The sequence below is a fragment of the Heteronotia binoei genome, chromosome 11 (assembly GCF_032191835.1).
Source record: "Heteronotia binoei isolate CCM8104 ecotype False Entrance Well chromosome 11, APGP_CSIRO_Hbin_v1, whole genome shotgun sequence".
NCBI classification, from domain to species: Eukaryota; Metazoa; Chordata; class Lepidosauria; order Squamata; family Gekkonidae; genus Heteronotia; species Heteronotia binoei.
Genome location: NC_083233.1, coordinates 59,306,599 through 59,323,416, shown reverse-complemented (window position 1 = coordinate 59,323,416; position 16,818 = coordinate 59,306,599).

The window sequence follows — 16,818 nt, the reverse complement described above, 5'->3', positions numbered from 1 at the left end:
ATTCAAGTCTAGCAGCTCCTTACAAGCCAAAATGATTTCCAGGATATAAGCTTTTAAAAGTCTAATAGTCAAAAGCTCCCTTCATCAGAGGCAACAGAGCTTTGCCTTAAGGCACTACTGGACTCAATTCTTGTTCTTCTATTGTAGACCAACATGGTTATCCTAAAGCTGAAGAGTTCAAGTTTCCCTAAGCTCTTCTGCTGTCACAGCCCTTGAGATTTTAGACCCTATCCCTGTATGTGAATCTCAAGAGAACCAATAAGCTTAGATTGGGGTGTGAATCTCAAGAGAACCAATAAGCTTAGATTTAACGCAGAAGGGTGAATTCTCTCTTACAAAACAGGTCTCTCTGACTTCCTTATGCACAAATCTGAAAGCCAGGTTTTAACTGTGCTCAGAATTTGGCTGGTTCTCCCGAACTCGATCTGGTCTTTGGGCCAGCAGTTGACTCTCCCCGAGAACCAACATGGATGCGATGCTTCTATGAACAGATTTTCCCTGTGTTTTTAAAGGGCAATAACAACCAAATGGAGACCCATGGATTAAAGTTGAAGTATATTGAATGGGGAGTACCTTTTATGCGCTCTATATTTAAGACATTCTCCTACTCCACCTTTGCTGCAAGGAGCTCAGGAAGCATAGTTCTCACTCTTCCTCCATTGTATCTTCAGAAGAACAACCCTGTGAGGTAGGCTGAGTGACTGGCACAAGGTCATGCAGTGCATTTCAGGCTAAGCAGGGGTTTGAACCTGGACTTCCCAGGTTCTAGTCCAACAATCTAACCACTACAACACATCCTCACTTTCTCTGTTACTGGTCTTGGAAGGAGAGGGGGAGACAGGCAAAGAGAATGTTTGTGGTTTTTTCTTCCCTTTAAAGCTAATTGGGGGTGGCCGTTTCAGTTATGAAGATTAAATCCTGTCTCCCAATGCCCTGCATCCCCAGTCCTTAACAAAGTCTGTTAGGAGATAAACGCAAGGATCTTCCAGCATCAAACCCTGGTTGGCCATGAATTACACTAGCGTAACAAACTTTTTTTGTGAAATGAAAATCTGATAAATGCATCTGGTTGTACTTTGCCCCTCTCAATTTAAACACAGCTGATGAGTACGAAAGTCTGAAGCCAGTTTATCGGGGTAAACGTCCACACAGTCCGGATTCTGAGCAAATCTCCCACAGAACTGAGAAGTGCAGATTTCTCCCTCTCTTGGGTGCAATCTGCTGCATTATGCGAAAAGTCTAGTATTATGTGAGCAAACTGAGTTTCTCACTGATGTATTCTCATCGTTCTTTCAGCTGTGGCCAATTTTGAGCAGCTGGGATATTGAGTCCTCTCTTTAAAAAAAAAAAAAGCATACAACCCACAAACCCTCGGCCTGGCAGGGGACGTGTTGCGCAGCCCCTGCCTTCAAAGCAGATTAAGCTGTTTATCTCCCAGAGCAGATGAGATGCTCTCGATGTTGCCTTGCTGTGCCTACTTGGTTGCACTCTGACCCGAGGAAGTAAGAGCAGTCTGGCAGCCACTTAATCAAACGGGGGGATTGTAGAGTTTCAGTTAACCCAGCCGGGAAGATGCTTCCGAGCGGGCTGTCACTTCTGATGGATAATGAATGGCTTTCCAGAATCCCATTTTTCTCACAATGGCAGGAGCTGCTCCAGGAAAGAGAAATGGAATTTAACTTTGTGACAAAGGAGGACATTGATCTGGGAGGGGGGGGGGGTCTCGCTGCTTTTGCCAATACTCTGCATTGAGGAGAGTGCTGAATAAGTGCAGGATCTCCACCTCGGCTTTGTATTTGTATCGCAAAAGGGAAAAGGGAAATGGCAATCTTCCTGCCCCCCCCCCCAAAAAGGTTTCAGAGAAGTAAACCTCAAACGGATGCCTGCAAGAGAACTTACTTGGTCTAGGCATGGTGGTGGCGGACAATGCTCCCTCTAAGCTGCAGAGTCTTGTGAGCAAAAATTCTACTTTGTGAGCTATTGGTATTAAAGTTGTGAGCCACTGCTTAAATTAGTGTGGTCTGGGGTCATCCTTCCTGAGCTAAGACAAAAATGTGTGAGCTGGAGGTTAAAAAATCTGTGAGCTAGCTCACGGTAACTTAGAGGGAACACTGGTGGTGGACAGTGCTGTCAAAGTCACAGCTGACTTATGGCAACCCTGTAGAGTTTTCAAGGCAAGAGATGTTCTGGGGTGGTTTGCCATTGCTTGCCTCTGTGCCGTGACTCTGAACCTCCTTGGTGGTCTCACATCCCAAGTACTAACCAGGGCTGTTTAGCTTCCAAGCTCTAACAAGATCAGGCAAGCCTGGGCCATCCAGGTCAGAGCATTCAAGTCATAGAGATGGGGAAAGGCTAGAGTGACACACAACTTGAGCTGAAAGCTGCTATTGGTCAAGTCCAGAAAAGGGCAACTAGAATGATTTAAAGGTCTGGAACACTTTCCCTATGAAGAAAGGTTAAAACGCTTGGGGCTCTTTAGCTTGGAGAAACGTCAACTGCAGGGTGACCATGATGGAGGTTTACAAGATTATGCATGGGATGGAGAGGGTAGAGAGAGAAGTACTTTTCTCCCTTATACAAGAACTCGTGGGCATTCAATGAAATTGCTGAGCAGTCAGGTTAAAATGGAGCAGAGGTCCATCAGTGGCTATTAGCCACAGTGTGTGTGTGTGTGTATATATATTGGCCACTGTGTGACACAGAGTGTTGGACTGGATGGGCCATTGGTCTGATCCAACATGGCTTCTCTTATGTTCTTAAGGTTCTCTGGAGGCACAAAATGATGGAGATTTAGACTTTGGCATTTCTGTGGTGAAAACAACTCACTTTCTGTTGGAAGAGAGGAGGTACCATTTTAGACCAAAAGTGACAATAAGGACCACAGTGGTGTGTGGTTTTTTAAATTTTATTTTAAATCTCTGTGCTCCACAGCTCAAAAAGGTTTGACAAAATGCCTTTGTTGGAAGCAGCATTTTGCTTATTGAAAAGTCTTGCTCCAGAGAAAGGAGTCTTTTCCTTTAAGCAAGGCTTTTCGTTTAGTGGAAGAGAGTGATACCATCTAATTTTAGTGTTTCTAATTTGTATTTTACTTTTGCAGGCCTGCTGTTTACCCATTTGGATTGTCTGAATGCTTTCTGAGTCAGAACCCCATACCTCCACTGGGGACCAGTGTTACTGCCATAGGAAGCACCCCCAAACCCAGAACACACAATCCACATGATACCATGACCAACCTAATTACACATTACAGTGTGCAGAGATGGACTTAGCCCATGAGCAAAAGGAGTAAGCAACAGTGGGAGGGCTTCTAGTGTTTTGGCCCCACTGATGGACTCCTGATGGCCACTGTGTGACACAGAGTGTTGAATTGGATGGGTCATTGGTCTGATCCAACACGGCTTCTCTTATGTTCTTATGAGCAGCTGCCTTGGGCCCCACACTTGGGAGGGCATCAACTGCCCCAGCTGCTGTGAAAGGGGGGTGGGGAAGAAGTGCAGGCTTCTGCTACCACTTAAACCTGCACAGCTGGGACTTGGGAAGGTGGGCTTCTGGCAGTGGCTTATCCCCTTGCTTGGCCATGGGGGAGGGGGGCTGGTATTGGGTGGTGGCAGCAGTTCTAGGTCCCCAGCCTGGGCCTTTGCCTGGAGCCCAGGGAGCTTTTGAGTTCTCTAGAACTCTTCCTTAGGCTAGGGTTGTCAATTCCCAGGTAGCGGCTGGAGAGCTCCCAGATTTATCTCCAGACCACAGAGATCAGTTCCCCTGGAGAAATTATGGCTCTTTTGGAAGGTGGACTGTATGGCATTGCTGAAGTCCCTCACCAATCCCCCCCCTTCCTAGGCTCCACCCACCCAGTCTCTAGATATTTCCCAACCCAAACCATAAGCAGCATGTTACAATTTTTTAAAAAAACAAGGAAAATGGGGTCAAATCCTAGTTAGGCCTGTGTCCGATGTTAAATGCAGTGCTGTTTCAGACTCTGATATCCAGTGACACCCCGCTTCTTTGAGCAAGAGGCAATAAAACGATCACAATCCTTAGAAAGCACAAATTCCAAGCAATGGCTCTAATATCTCTGTGCCAGCAGGACTTAATGGGATCAAAACAAATCCACAAGGTGTGTGACTTCCAATGTTAACTATTCAGACACCCATGCTCACCCCAGAGGAGGAGCAACTAATGTGGCAGTGAGGCCTATGTCTCTGCTGCCAGTAGTAGGTTCCTTCTCTCAGAGATGGCAGCCAAAAAAATATTCTTTCATCTCTTGCCTATAATTTGAGATGTGCTTGAAAAATCTTGTGTGTGTGTGTGTTGGGCAGGGGGGGGGAGTGTTGCATAAATGTAGGCAGTTCTATGATTAATTAAATGAAAAAGCACCTTTTTATTTAATGAGAAGTGCCAGGTGTGGGTACATAATAAAAATCTTTGTTGTTGATTCTGGTCTGTTCTAAAAAGTCCCCCCCACACAACACACACACTATGGGGGGGAAGCCTCCTTCCAATAGATGCTTGCACGTGTTTCTGCTATTTTTAATTTTTTTTTAAATCATCTTTTAAAATGCAACACATCCTTTCTCCTCTCCCCCCCCCAATCTCTTAGAACCCAGAAAATGCCACTGCCCAGTTGAATGAGCGATGCCATAAATCAAAATGTCACTACTTAGCTGGCAGAAGTGATTTCATTAATGCACCGTGCCATCCCCCCACCTGACTGCTAATCAACCTTCGTCAGCTGGGAGGAAGAGACACGGCCCTTCTTCTTCTTATGGCCACTTGGGAGAAACTGACACGACGGGTCTTAATTGCAATGGTGCCAGATAGGCCCTGTCGCTCCTTTCTCAGCCCACGGAGTCCTGACTAGCCGAACGGAGCAGGTGCTATAACTGCATTGCTGCAAACATTATCTTGCGCCATGCCTGAAATCATTTGTCTCACTCAAGCGACAACATCTTGTTACCGACAGATGCACCATGAGCGAAGGTAACAAAATGGAGTACGTTCGTCAGGGCGCATAATAAAATCGAACGGAGCAGCTCACTCCTCACTGTGTGGTCCCAAATGTCTGTCTGGCGAGGCAGCAAAAAGGTACTGTTCTGTCTTCTTTCTTTCTTTGTTTAATTTAGAGAATTATGCTGCCTCTCGGGGGAACCTGCCCAAGGCGGCTTACACAACATAAAGAAAACTGGAAACATGAAAAATTCTTAATGATAACCCAGCATAGAACCACCAGACAGAGCATAAAAACACATAGCATTACGCAGCTGGGATGCATACCAGATTCCAGACTAAAACACACTGTTCAAATAGTGGAAGAACATCAACCCCTCAATTAAAAGTTCATTAGAAGAGAACCAGTGTTGTGTAATGTGTCAGACTAAGATCTGGGAGACTGTGACCCAAGTTCGAATCCCCACTCTGCCACAGAAGCTCATTTGGTGACCTTAGGCCAGTCACACACTCTTGGCCTAACCTATTTCACAGGATTGTTCTGAGGACAAAATGGAGGAGAGGAGAAAAATGCAAGGTGCTTTGTGTCCCCACTGGGGAGAAACATGGGGCATAAATGGAGCAAATAAAAGTAAAATAGCAATCCTCCAATTAAAAGCCTTGTTTAAGAGAACATTTGGGCCTGTGCCTAAAAGAGAGTCAACAGAGGGGCATATAGAAGATGCTCTGGTATAGTAAGCCAATAATATGCATTTTATTTTTGCAAGGGTGCATTAAAGACTATACAAAGCAGAGCTTCTCTTTTCTGAATGTACGGCAGAGTTACACAGAACCACTGGTCATTTTCAACCTAATAAGAGTTCTTTAATTAGGGAACCTCATTATAGACAGCAAAGATGAGAGAAAGAGAAAGAATCTAGCTAGTCTAACTACCTAGGATGTGTGCAGATGCAGAGTGCATTCCTGCACTCATGGTGCCAAATATGGAGAGCAATGTGCTTAGGGTTGCCAAGTCCTCTTCATCCCCTGGCGGGGGACATTCGTGTGCGTGATGTGCGTGCTCGTGACGAAATGACGTCACCCAGAAGTGATGTAATCAAAATGGCAGCGCCTGTGCAGGGCCACTCTAGGCGTTTCCGGGAAAACTCTATGGTTTTCCCAGATGCTCTAGCCATTTAAGAGGTTAAAACTCTATGGTACCTATTGTACCACAGAGTTTTACCTCCCAAATGGTTAGAGCGTCCAGGAAAACCATAGAGTTTTCCTGGAAACGCCTAGAGTGGCCCCGTGCAGGTGCCACCATTTTGATGACATCACTTTCGGGTGACATCATCACGCCAGTGACGCAGGGGGAGGTTCCCCCTGGCAGGCCAATGTGGGCCAGCGGGTTGAGAACCTCCCAGGTGGCAGATTCCCTGTCCGGACCAGGGGCTTGGCAGCCCTAAATGTGCTGTGTGTGTGTGTGTTAGAGAGAGAGGAAGGAAGAAAATTCCTCTTAATATATAGTTATCAGTCTATACATTAAGGGCAGAAGAGTGCCCAGGAAGGAAAACCACAGTCTATCTGTCTGACTCTTTTGTAACCTCCCCTCTGGAGGCTGAGGTTAAGAAACAACATCTGGAGAGGAGTTTAAACTAAAGAGCTATGCTGCTGGTGTGGTCCTTCCCCTATTATCACTGCAGCATGTCATGGAACAAATTGATTAGTTTAGAACCTTTTTTGGTTATGAAATGGAAGAAAACAACTAAAAGCATATACATTTTTTTAACAAACCAGGATGAGGAAAAGATTACAAAGATCCCAGGCTGTGATATAACAAAAAATTGAGTCAAATATGTAGGAATATATCTTACAGGACAAAATGATATATTATTCAAGAATAATTCAAGGATATGACAATCTGGTTAAAAATACAAAGTGATTTTGAAAGATAGTCTAAACGGAAACTATCCTGGCTAGGAAGGCTTTCTCCTATAAAAAAAGTAATGTATTACCAAAATTAAACTTTTTGTTGCAGATGACTGCAATTTCAATTCCTGAAAAGACTTTGAATGACTGGCAACATCAAATAAATAAGTGCAAATGGAATGGTAAGAAGCCAAGAAAAAGATTTAAAGTACTACAAGGTGAGAAGAAAAGAGGTGGCCTGGCAATACCTAATATCAAATTATATCATCAAACTGCTGGGTTAGTTTGGATATCAGATTGGATTAGAAATCCAAATGAACTACTGATAAAACTAGAATCTTCAAATCTTGATGATGGATTTTGATCTGTGGATCAAAAATCAATATCAAAAATATAGTTCAAGACAAAAGACATATAATCAGAGAAAGATTGTTTAAAATATAGGAAATGGAAAGAAGAAGAATCAGTCTCTCAATATTGCCAGTAATGTCACCAACAGATGCTTTTTATGAAGCACAAAAGGAATAATGGGTTTATGATTTATGATAAATCCACAAGGAGAAATTAGGTCATAGTAAAAAATTAAAGAAGAGATACAATGGTGGATTTTCTCCCTGTTCTGACTTTTTAAAGGTAGTACTGTAACTTTTAGGATGTCTGACCCTTTTGTAAAGCATAATGCTTCTGTTTTGGTTTTTGATGTGATGAGCTTATGGTCCACCAGAATCAGCAAGGGAAGGGGACAATTGGTTAAAATAGAGACTTCGCTCTGTAGTTTCTGTGCATTTCAGCAAGCCTTGCAAAGCAAACTGTTATGCATAGGGCTGCGAAGCTCCTGGGCAGGGGGGTACTCCCACTTTGGAGGTTCCCAACCTGCTGGCCTGCAGTAGGCCAGTGGGGGGATCCCCTCCTGACATGGCTGGCACGATGATGTCACTTGCAAGTGATGTCACTGATCTGATGATGTCATGCTCCGGCTGTTCTAGGAGCAGCACCATAGAGTTTTCCTTCCAAATTGCTAGAGCATCCAGGAAAACCATAGAGTTTTCCTAGAAGCTCCTAGAACAGCTAGCGCTCAACATCGCTGGTGCAATGATGTCACTTGTGAGTGACATCATCGTGCTGGTGACATCAGGAGAGTATCTCCCCACCGGCCCACTGTGGGCCAGTGGGCTGGGGACCTCCAAAGTGGGAGCATCCTTGCCCTGTTCAGGAGCTTCGCAGACCTATGCATAACAGCTTGCTTTGCAAGGCTTGCTGAATCACACAGGAGCTACAGAGCAAAGTCTCTATTTTCTCTATTGGCTGAGGCTCCTGCTTTGGGGAGGAATGGGGGGAGGGAGAACTTGCTTTGTGCCAGGCTCTCTCAATTGCACAGCAGAGCTACTGAGCCAAGCCTCTTTTCCTTCTATTGACTGAGGCTCCTCTTGGCCCCTGGGGGAAGGAAGGAAAGGGCCAGAGTTTCCTTTGTCCAGTTCCCTGGATCCCCATGGGAGAGATGCAAGGAAAGCACCTTTAAGACCAACAAGCGCTAGTATTTTAAGCATGTTTTATTTTAAGGTTTTATTTTTTTAAAAAAAATTGTGTTTGTCTGTGTCCTTTGTAAAGTTTATATCTCTGCTACCTAATCTTAAATACACAGGGCCCAGCCAAACATGGCCCGGCCCAACCAGGTCTCATTTATGTCAGATCCGGCCCTCATAACAAATGAGTTCAACACCCTTGGCTTAAAGAGTGTCAGCAGAAATGGGAAGCTTATTATTCATGTTATGGGAATAATTAGTTTCTTGATTTAATATGAACTGTGAACATTTTTGGATCTGTTTCATTATTATACAAAAGCCGAGAACACTGATTATCATATCAATTTCCCACTTAATACTCTTTTAAGTATTTGAATGGGAGACCTCCAAGGAATTCCACGGTTATGACATGGAGGCAGGCAACAGCAAACCACCTCTGAACATCTCTTGCCTTGAAAACTCCCAGGTGTCACCATAAGCCACCTGTAACTTGACAGCACTTTCCACCACCACAGCATATACAGGGATCATTCTCTGATGCTCTAGATTTTCTTACACAAAAATCTTCATCCTATGTATTTGGAGTTAGTAAAAGCTTGCCTTGAAGAGCATTTCACTAATTCCAGAGCAGAAAATATTTCACTGAATTTTTTTTTTAAAAAATCCATGTTTTCTGATGGAAACTGTTGTGTATGTGGACTCAAGCTTACATTTCTTTACCAGTGTTCCTGCCTGGCTCTCTGGAGCCTTGAGAACTGGGCTTGGGGACTTTAGAACAATGGGCGGTAGGATCCAAATCCCTGCTGCCCTAGTCCAATCAGAAGCCCCCTGGTGGTTCAAACGATCCAATGGCGTTCTAGCGCGGGAACCAGGACTGTATATAGTTGGCCCCGTTGGCCCAGTTTAGCAGTCTTCTTTAGCTATTAGTTACCATGCTATAACTCAATAAAAAGCTATGATCACTGCAACCACGTCTCCTCTATGCACTAAACCCACTATATTATAGAAACATTTTAAGAATCCTCAGGAAAAACAAACACACACATTTTTCTGAGTCTTCACATCTCTGTAAATGAACCCAAAGAGCTGCCAAGCAAACTTATGATGCTTGGGCATGCTCCAGGAAGCCTGCTAAGAGCAGCTGAGGATCAGAAAAAGTGTGTGTGGCTGGGGGTGGTGGTGGTGGAGGGAGGAATATTTATTTATTTATTGGATTTCTATCCCACCCTCCCCGCCGAACCAGGCTCATCACACCGAATAAGCCTGATCAAGCCATTGAGAATGTACAGATCACTGGAAGGAATGATCTGGTGATTTCCCAACTGGCCCCTTCCCTTGCAGATTCCAGATTATGCTCATCACATCAAAAACCAAAACAGAAGCATTATGCTTTACAAAAGGGTCAGACATCCTAAAAGTACAGTAATACCAGGCCTCAGATTCAGCAGGAGCTCACAGGAACACAGCTCCCGAACCTTTCTGAGGGTTTCCCTCCTCCTCCCCACCTTGTCCCTTGAATAGTAGGTGCAGCTGCATAACAATCCCTGGATGAGCTCCACCACCTATTTTTCTACAAAGCGACCTTTAAAAAATCAGAACAGCAGCAGAATCCCAACAGTGCAGCCCAAAACACACAAGCAGTCCAACCCACCTCTGGTTGCATTTCAGTCTTGCCTTCGCTTTACGAGGCCTGTGCGATTTTAGTTCGACAGTCTGCCTAGCTTTATGCTGTTTGCACAAGAAAGAGGGAACTTTAAGTTAAACTATTTATTGGAAAGCCTCAGCAGCAGGCAGCTTGGTGATGTCATGGAAATTAAATGAGGTTCAGGATGTTGTGAAAATGAATGTCTTCATTGATTAAATGAGCTGCTGACAGACAGCAGCGGCAGCTGTGCTAAATTCCTCATGTGGCATTTTAAAAGCAGATGATGGATTGTGGCCGCATTTTCCCTTGCTTGGTGGTATGAGAAGATGTGATTCTGGCTGTTTGGTCGGCACCTGAGCAATTGTAAGGGGGGGGGCATAGTTTTGTCACAGGACATGTTCCAAGAATGGGCCACAGAGGATTCATACCAGGAATTGCTCCCATCTTTAGACAGGGTATGGACAGCTTGACAGATTTTCCTTCGTACATTCCCAGGGGGTTGGGTCCAATCAGCTTTTTCACTCAATCCCACCTAAGTTCCCTCCTTATTACTGCCTCTGCTCCACATGATGTTTGGCCTTGCTAGTCCCCTGATCATCAACATTGCCCTTTTTTTAGTGATTAAAGGGAATCCCATCCTCCCCTGTTCATCAGTGGACAAGCTGGTTGGATCCAACCCCATGAAACATCCTTTCAACATTATACAATCCCAGGATGACTTTGGGCATGCCAATGTCACTCTGAATTGCACTGCAATGTAGGTTTTATAGTCTTTACAGTTGCTGTAGAAACAGATCAATGTGTGGGTGAATGAAGATTGGGGGGGATTATAACATTAACAAAATAAAGGAGGACCTCCCCCAAATCCTTAGCATAACCGCCCCCCACTCAGACTAAGTTCTGTTATAAGCAGGAACTGTGGAGTGATCATATAAGGCATAGAATTTTTCATAAATGGAACTAATGAAAAACTAACATACATAGTACCATCTATCAAGTTTTCCTAGAAATACAGAGATTGTTCCTTTTAATGAACAAAAATTGTGAGTTTATTCTGACAGTTACAAAGCTTATCATTTATCTTTGTTTCTATTCCATATGTGGTCTGCTTACATTGGCATCATTACCAGTGTCTGTACACCGAGAGGAGGAAATAAAATAACATATCAGAAAACACAGTATTAAGTTCTAAGACTTCACAAAACAGAAAGAAGCTATCAAATATACAACACAGAATTACTGTTATGGACACAGAAATAGTTACAGATTGGAATATCCTCCAACTTCTTGGTTGTATTTATGTCCTGTTCTAAAAGTTAAAGATGGAGAACATCTCCTGTGATCTTCTCTTGGACTGCTCCCATGGGTGCCTGCACAAAGACTCTCTAAACACTAGGGAGAAGGACCAAAGTCTACAGAGTACTAACCCAAGCATGAAGACAGGACCAGATGCCAGCCAAGCTATAATTCTTCCTTATGAACATCTCCACTGACAGAGTAAGTGGCGGTCAGAAGCCAAGGAACACCCAATCAGATTCGAGCATCTGCCAGTTTGACAGGCACTGCAAAACTAAAATACAATTTTTGCTATGTGAATGAACCCTCCAGAGGGGTAGGCTTGTTAGTTCAATTGTAGCAATAATAAACAGAAGGTCTTATTGATTCAATATTTCTCTCGGAGACCCAGTGAACTATGCAGTATTCCAAATGTGGCTACATCAGGGACCGTTCTCAGGGCATTATTATACTGCCGGTTTTGTTCTTAATCCGCTTTGCTGATTATCTTTTGTGTAGACTATGCCTTTTAGAAATCACTGCTGCACACTGAGTCAATATTTTCTGTGAGCTACCTACCACAATCCGAAGATGTTCATCTGGCATCATCGAATTCAGACTGTACCAATGTATTTGTGAAATTAGGATGTTTTTGTTGGAGTAAGGCAACTCAGCATGCCAGGGGGCACAAACTCTTCTGTAGATGTTCGCATGTTATCTTCATAATGAATTAGATGCCTCTCTTTGTCTAACCTGAGAGCTTCTCTCTGACTCCTCCTTCTCATCTTGTGCCCTTTGTATTCTCTGTCTTTTCCTGTTGGACTTAATACATTTACAGGTCTCTATGCCATTTTACTTGCACACATATGATGCCAGAGTAGCTGGCTATTTGTGATAGGGTGTAGTATTCTTTAGATTAAGCTTCTCACTCTCCCTTTGACTTCAACATGGAAATCAATTGAATTCAGCTCAATAAACATAAGTTAAACCTTTTTGTAATACAGGTCTTTGGAGGGTTGGGTTTTTTACGGCACACGATACCACATTTTTAGGATTGTGCAACTTTACTACGTTAACTAATACCCCCCAAAGTTTTATCCTGGCATGCCTCACTTTGAACTTAGGTTGAATTTCATCTGCCATTTTGTTGCCTATTTCACCCAGTTTGGAGATGTCTTGTTTTTTTCATTCTGAACAATTTTGGAATCATATGCAAACTTTACAGCTTCACTGTTCAGTCCCAAGAAATTTACAAATGAATTAAATATTTATTTATTTATTTATTTATTTATTTATTTATTTATTTATTTATTTATTTTATTGGATTTATATCCCGCCCTCCCCACCAAAGCAGGCTCAGGGCGGCTTACAACAATAAAAACATTTACAAATATTGAGCATTAACTAATTAAAACATATTAAAACAATTTGGTGCTAGTGGTAGATTCCAATAACTTCAGTCTTCTTGAGTATCCTCATATGTAGCTATCGAGTATCAATTAAAAACAAGTTGAAATAAAGCTGTCTTGCAAGCATTGCAGAACTGGGCAAGGTCTCGCGAGGTTCTTACTTCTTCCAGAAGTTGGTTCCTCCAATAGGGGGCTGCTATAGAGAAGGCTATCTCCCGTGTGGTCTTCAATCTTGCCTCCCTTGATCCAGGGATCGATAACAGGTTCTGTGTCCCTGATCTGAGTACCCTCTGGGGAACATATGGGAAGAGACAGTCCCTAAGGTAGACAGGTCCTCAGCCATATAGGGCTTTAAAGGTAATAACCAGCACCTTGTAGCGAATCCGGTACACTATCGGCAGCCAGTGCAGTTCCCGCAGCCCAGGTTGTATGTGCTCCCGCATGGGGAGCCCCAATAACAGCCTAGCCATTGCATTCTGCACCAACTGCAGTCTCCAGATTTGAGACAAGGGCAGCCCCATGTGGAGGATGTTACAGTAGTTCAATCTTGAGGTGACCATAGCATGGATCACAGTTGCCAGGTCACCACAGTCAAGGAAAGGGACCAACTGCCCTGCCTGCCTAAGATGGAAAAAGGCAGATTTGGCAGTGGCTGCTATCTGGGCCTCCATTGTCAATGAAGGTTCCAGTAGCACCCCCAAGCTTCTGACCTTGGGCACCGTTGCAAGTGGTGCACCATCAAAAGCTGGCAGGGTATTCCCCTTCCCGGAACGCTGAGGCTCAGGCAAAGGACCTCTGTCTTTGTCGGATTCAGCTTCAGTCGACTCAGCTTAAGCCACCCTGCCACAGCCTTTCCAATAGCACTTTCCAAGCATAGATCCCATTTCTCACCACCCTCAATTGCAAGAACTGCCCATTTGATGTAGACGTTAAGAGCAGTGGATTCTAATCTGGAGAACCAGGTTTGAGTCCCCACTCTGCCACATGCAGCTGCTGGGTGATCTTTTGTCAGTCACAGTTCTCTCAGAGTTGTTCTCTCAAGAGCAGTTTCTTGAAATAGCTCTCTCAGCCCCACCTACTTCACAGGGTGCCTGTTGTGGGGAGAGGAAGGGAAAGAAATTATAAGCCAGGAAAGGCGTGTTTCTCTTTTGGCTGCTTTTAGCTTTGCTGGCACAAGAAGGCAACATAAATGTTCATCTCTCTTCTCCAGGAAGGTGCATCTGTGGAGATGCGCATAATGGGGTAGCATGCATAGATGGGGCAGAGATGGAATGCATATTACCCCTCAACCCTGTCTGAACCATGGTAGTCCAACCAAAGGATTCTTGTTTTCTAAAGTGGGCCAGGTCTAGCAGGCAGGAATTGACAAGTATGGGGTACTGACAAATATTATGGCACCCTGGCACAATATTTCACCAAGATTCATCACTTAATTTAGAGCACTATTACAACGTTAGGGGGATTTATGAATTTCTTCCCTCCATACAATCCAGCTGTAGCACTGCCAACAACTGTTAAGGTTTAAGAAACCAATATAGTCTTTATGGCTTGATTTACAAAGGACGGCTCTGTGCCATGGTAGATTCCTGTTTGCTTCTATCCTTCTTTGCACTGAAGCCAGCGACTGAATCACATTATTTAAGCGGCAACTCTGCCCATTGAAGGGCTTATTCTGGTTGCCAAGAGAATTAATATAGCTGATAATAAGCAGACTGTGTGGAACAAGATTCTACTTGTTTTGCTTAGCAGCTCTCACTCTCCGGTTCTAAGCAATTTGCAATGTTTGGGGGCAGGGGAAAAGTCTCCATATGCTGACTTTTGGGGGGTGAAGGAGCTGCCTGGAGTTTTTTTTTGGGGGGGGGGTCGGGGAGCTGCCTGGGAGTAACAGGAGTTCTGGATCTCATACCTGCCAAGAACGCAAGACCCTGAAAGCTTTGCCTCTAGATCTCAGATATGTAGTATGAGCTGTCATTGTTTGGAGGGGGGCGGTGGATTCATTCTGTGTGTGCTCAGAGGGTCTTTTATGTGTATGCTCTTTTAGTTGTTAGGACCTCCCATCTTCTACAGTAAAGACAAAGGCAAAAAAGAATGCACTCAGCTTCTCTGCCATTTCTGTATCATCCTTTAGCAATCTTTTTACTCCTTGGTCATCCAAGGTTCCCACTGCCTCCTTGGCTGTTTTTCTGCTTCTAATGTATTTAAAGAAATTTTTATTGTCGGTTTTTATGTTCTTTGCAATAAATAATCTCTAAGCTTCCTGAAGGGATTTTGCCTTCCTTACCTTTCAGTTTCTTCTTCACAAGCCCCTCATTTGAGAGGTTACCTCTTCTAAAGTTAAATGAGGTTGTGCTGTTCTTTCTGGACAACTCCCTGTAATGATTTGAATGTATATGTGTGTGTTCTTTTAATTATTGATAAGTTGCAGTAGAGAAGGGGGGAGTAAAAGAGGGGAATGAATGAGTGAGGTGATTGGTTGGTGACTGAGAAAATGTGGGTAGAGCTAAGAAGTATGTGTGGAGAAACAGAGAAGTCAGTCAGCAGTGAACTCTCAGCAGAGTGACAGCAGTTAACTGTCAGTTGTCATCAGTTAGCAGTCTACAGAGTCTGAGAAGCAGTCTTCTGATTTAGAATCCCAAATAGTGCTGTGAAAAGAAGATTCTATAGAAGAAAAATAGAAATACTTAAGATGGCCTATTAGGGGTTAGATAGAGTCAAAACCTAATATTGTCTGAGAATATTATAGGAGTGTGAGAGACAGAAGCTGTCAGAGAGATGAGTTAAGAAAGGAAGAGAGGGGGAAGGAGTGTGTGTGAAATGAAAGAATGACACCCCAGTCAGAAGTTATTATTATTCACTGAAAAATGAAGCTATAAATATCTTGAAACCAATACGCTTATTGTACAAATAAAGTTTTATTTTGTTTTATATTATCCTGGAGTCCTATGATTTTAAGATATAAGGGTATCATCCTCAGGGCCACATACTCCAATGAAAAAGTCTTAAAGCTTGGGCACAAATTCAGTTAGGAACATTAAATAAAGTTATCAAAGATTTCAGGTTTTCACGGCTGGTAACATCATTAGGGTTTGTAGAATCTTTCAGGCTCAAGTGCCGTGTTCTACTGGAGAAAGTTTTTCTTCCAGACGTTTCATTCTCAGCTGCGGAGAACATCCTCAGTGGCGTTGCAGCCGGAGCAGGCGCTCTGACCTTCTTGGCTGCTGTGCATTGAGTGCGGCCAGGGCTGCTGGAGAGCTGCTATTTCTAGGCTGGAGGGGGTGTTGTGAAAGGACAATTGGTTTGTGGATGTGCCCATTGTTTGGTGGGGCTTCCTGGAAGGGTAGTGAAAAGGAAACTGGCTGTTGAATGTGACCCTTGTTCTGTGTTAATTGCTGGGAGGGTTGGAAGGGGTGTGAAGATAAGGAAGATGGTTGTTGACTGTGCTGATTGTTCTGTGGAATGTACTGTGTTGTTCTGTGATTTTCTGCAATTTATAGTCTGTAGGGTGTTTTGCAGAGCTGGGTACCAAGATTGGTGGATGAAAATGCCTTCTTCCTTTCTGTTAAAATTGTGCTGGTGATTGTAAATCTCAATAGCTTCTCTGTTCAGGCGGGTATGATAATGTGAGACCGTAGAAAGGACTTCAGTTCTTTCAAAGTGGATGACGTCTCCTTCTTGAAGTGCATGTTCAGCTACAGCTGATTTTTCTGGCTGAAACAACAAACAGTGTATCTTGTGTTTGGTGAGGCGGGTGTTGATACTGCGTTGGGTAGTGCCAATGTAGACTGCTCCTGTGGTGCAGTCTACATTGGCACTACCCAACGCAGTATCTCTTAGATTCTCAGTTTTACAGGATTGTATTCCCTCTATGACTTACAGAGCCATTCTGCCTCCGACTCTTCCCTTATCCTTCTGATATAAGTTATATCCAGGAATCAACTGTATCCCACTCATTGATTATCTTCATCCCACCAAGTTTATGAAATGTCCACAGTCTATGTCCACAAATGTCTATGTTCTCCTCTGACATTAAGTTTTTCAGCTTCCCCATTTTATCTTGCCGCCCTGAGACACTTCGGTGCGAAGGGCGGGGTATAAATCCCAATATAAATAAATA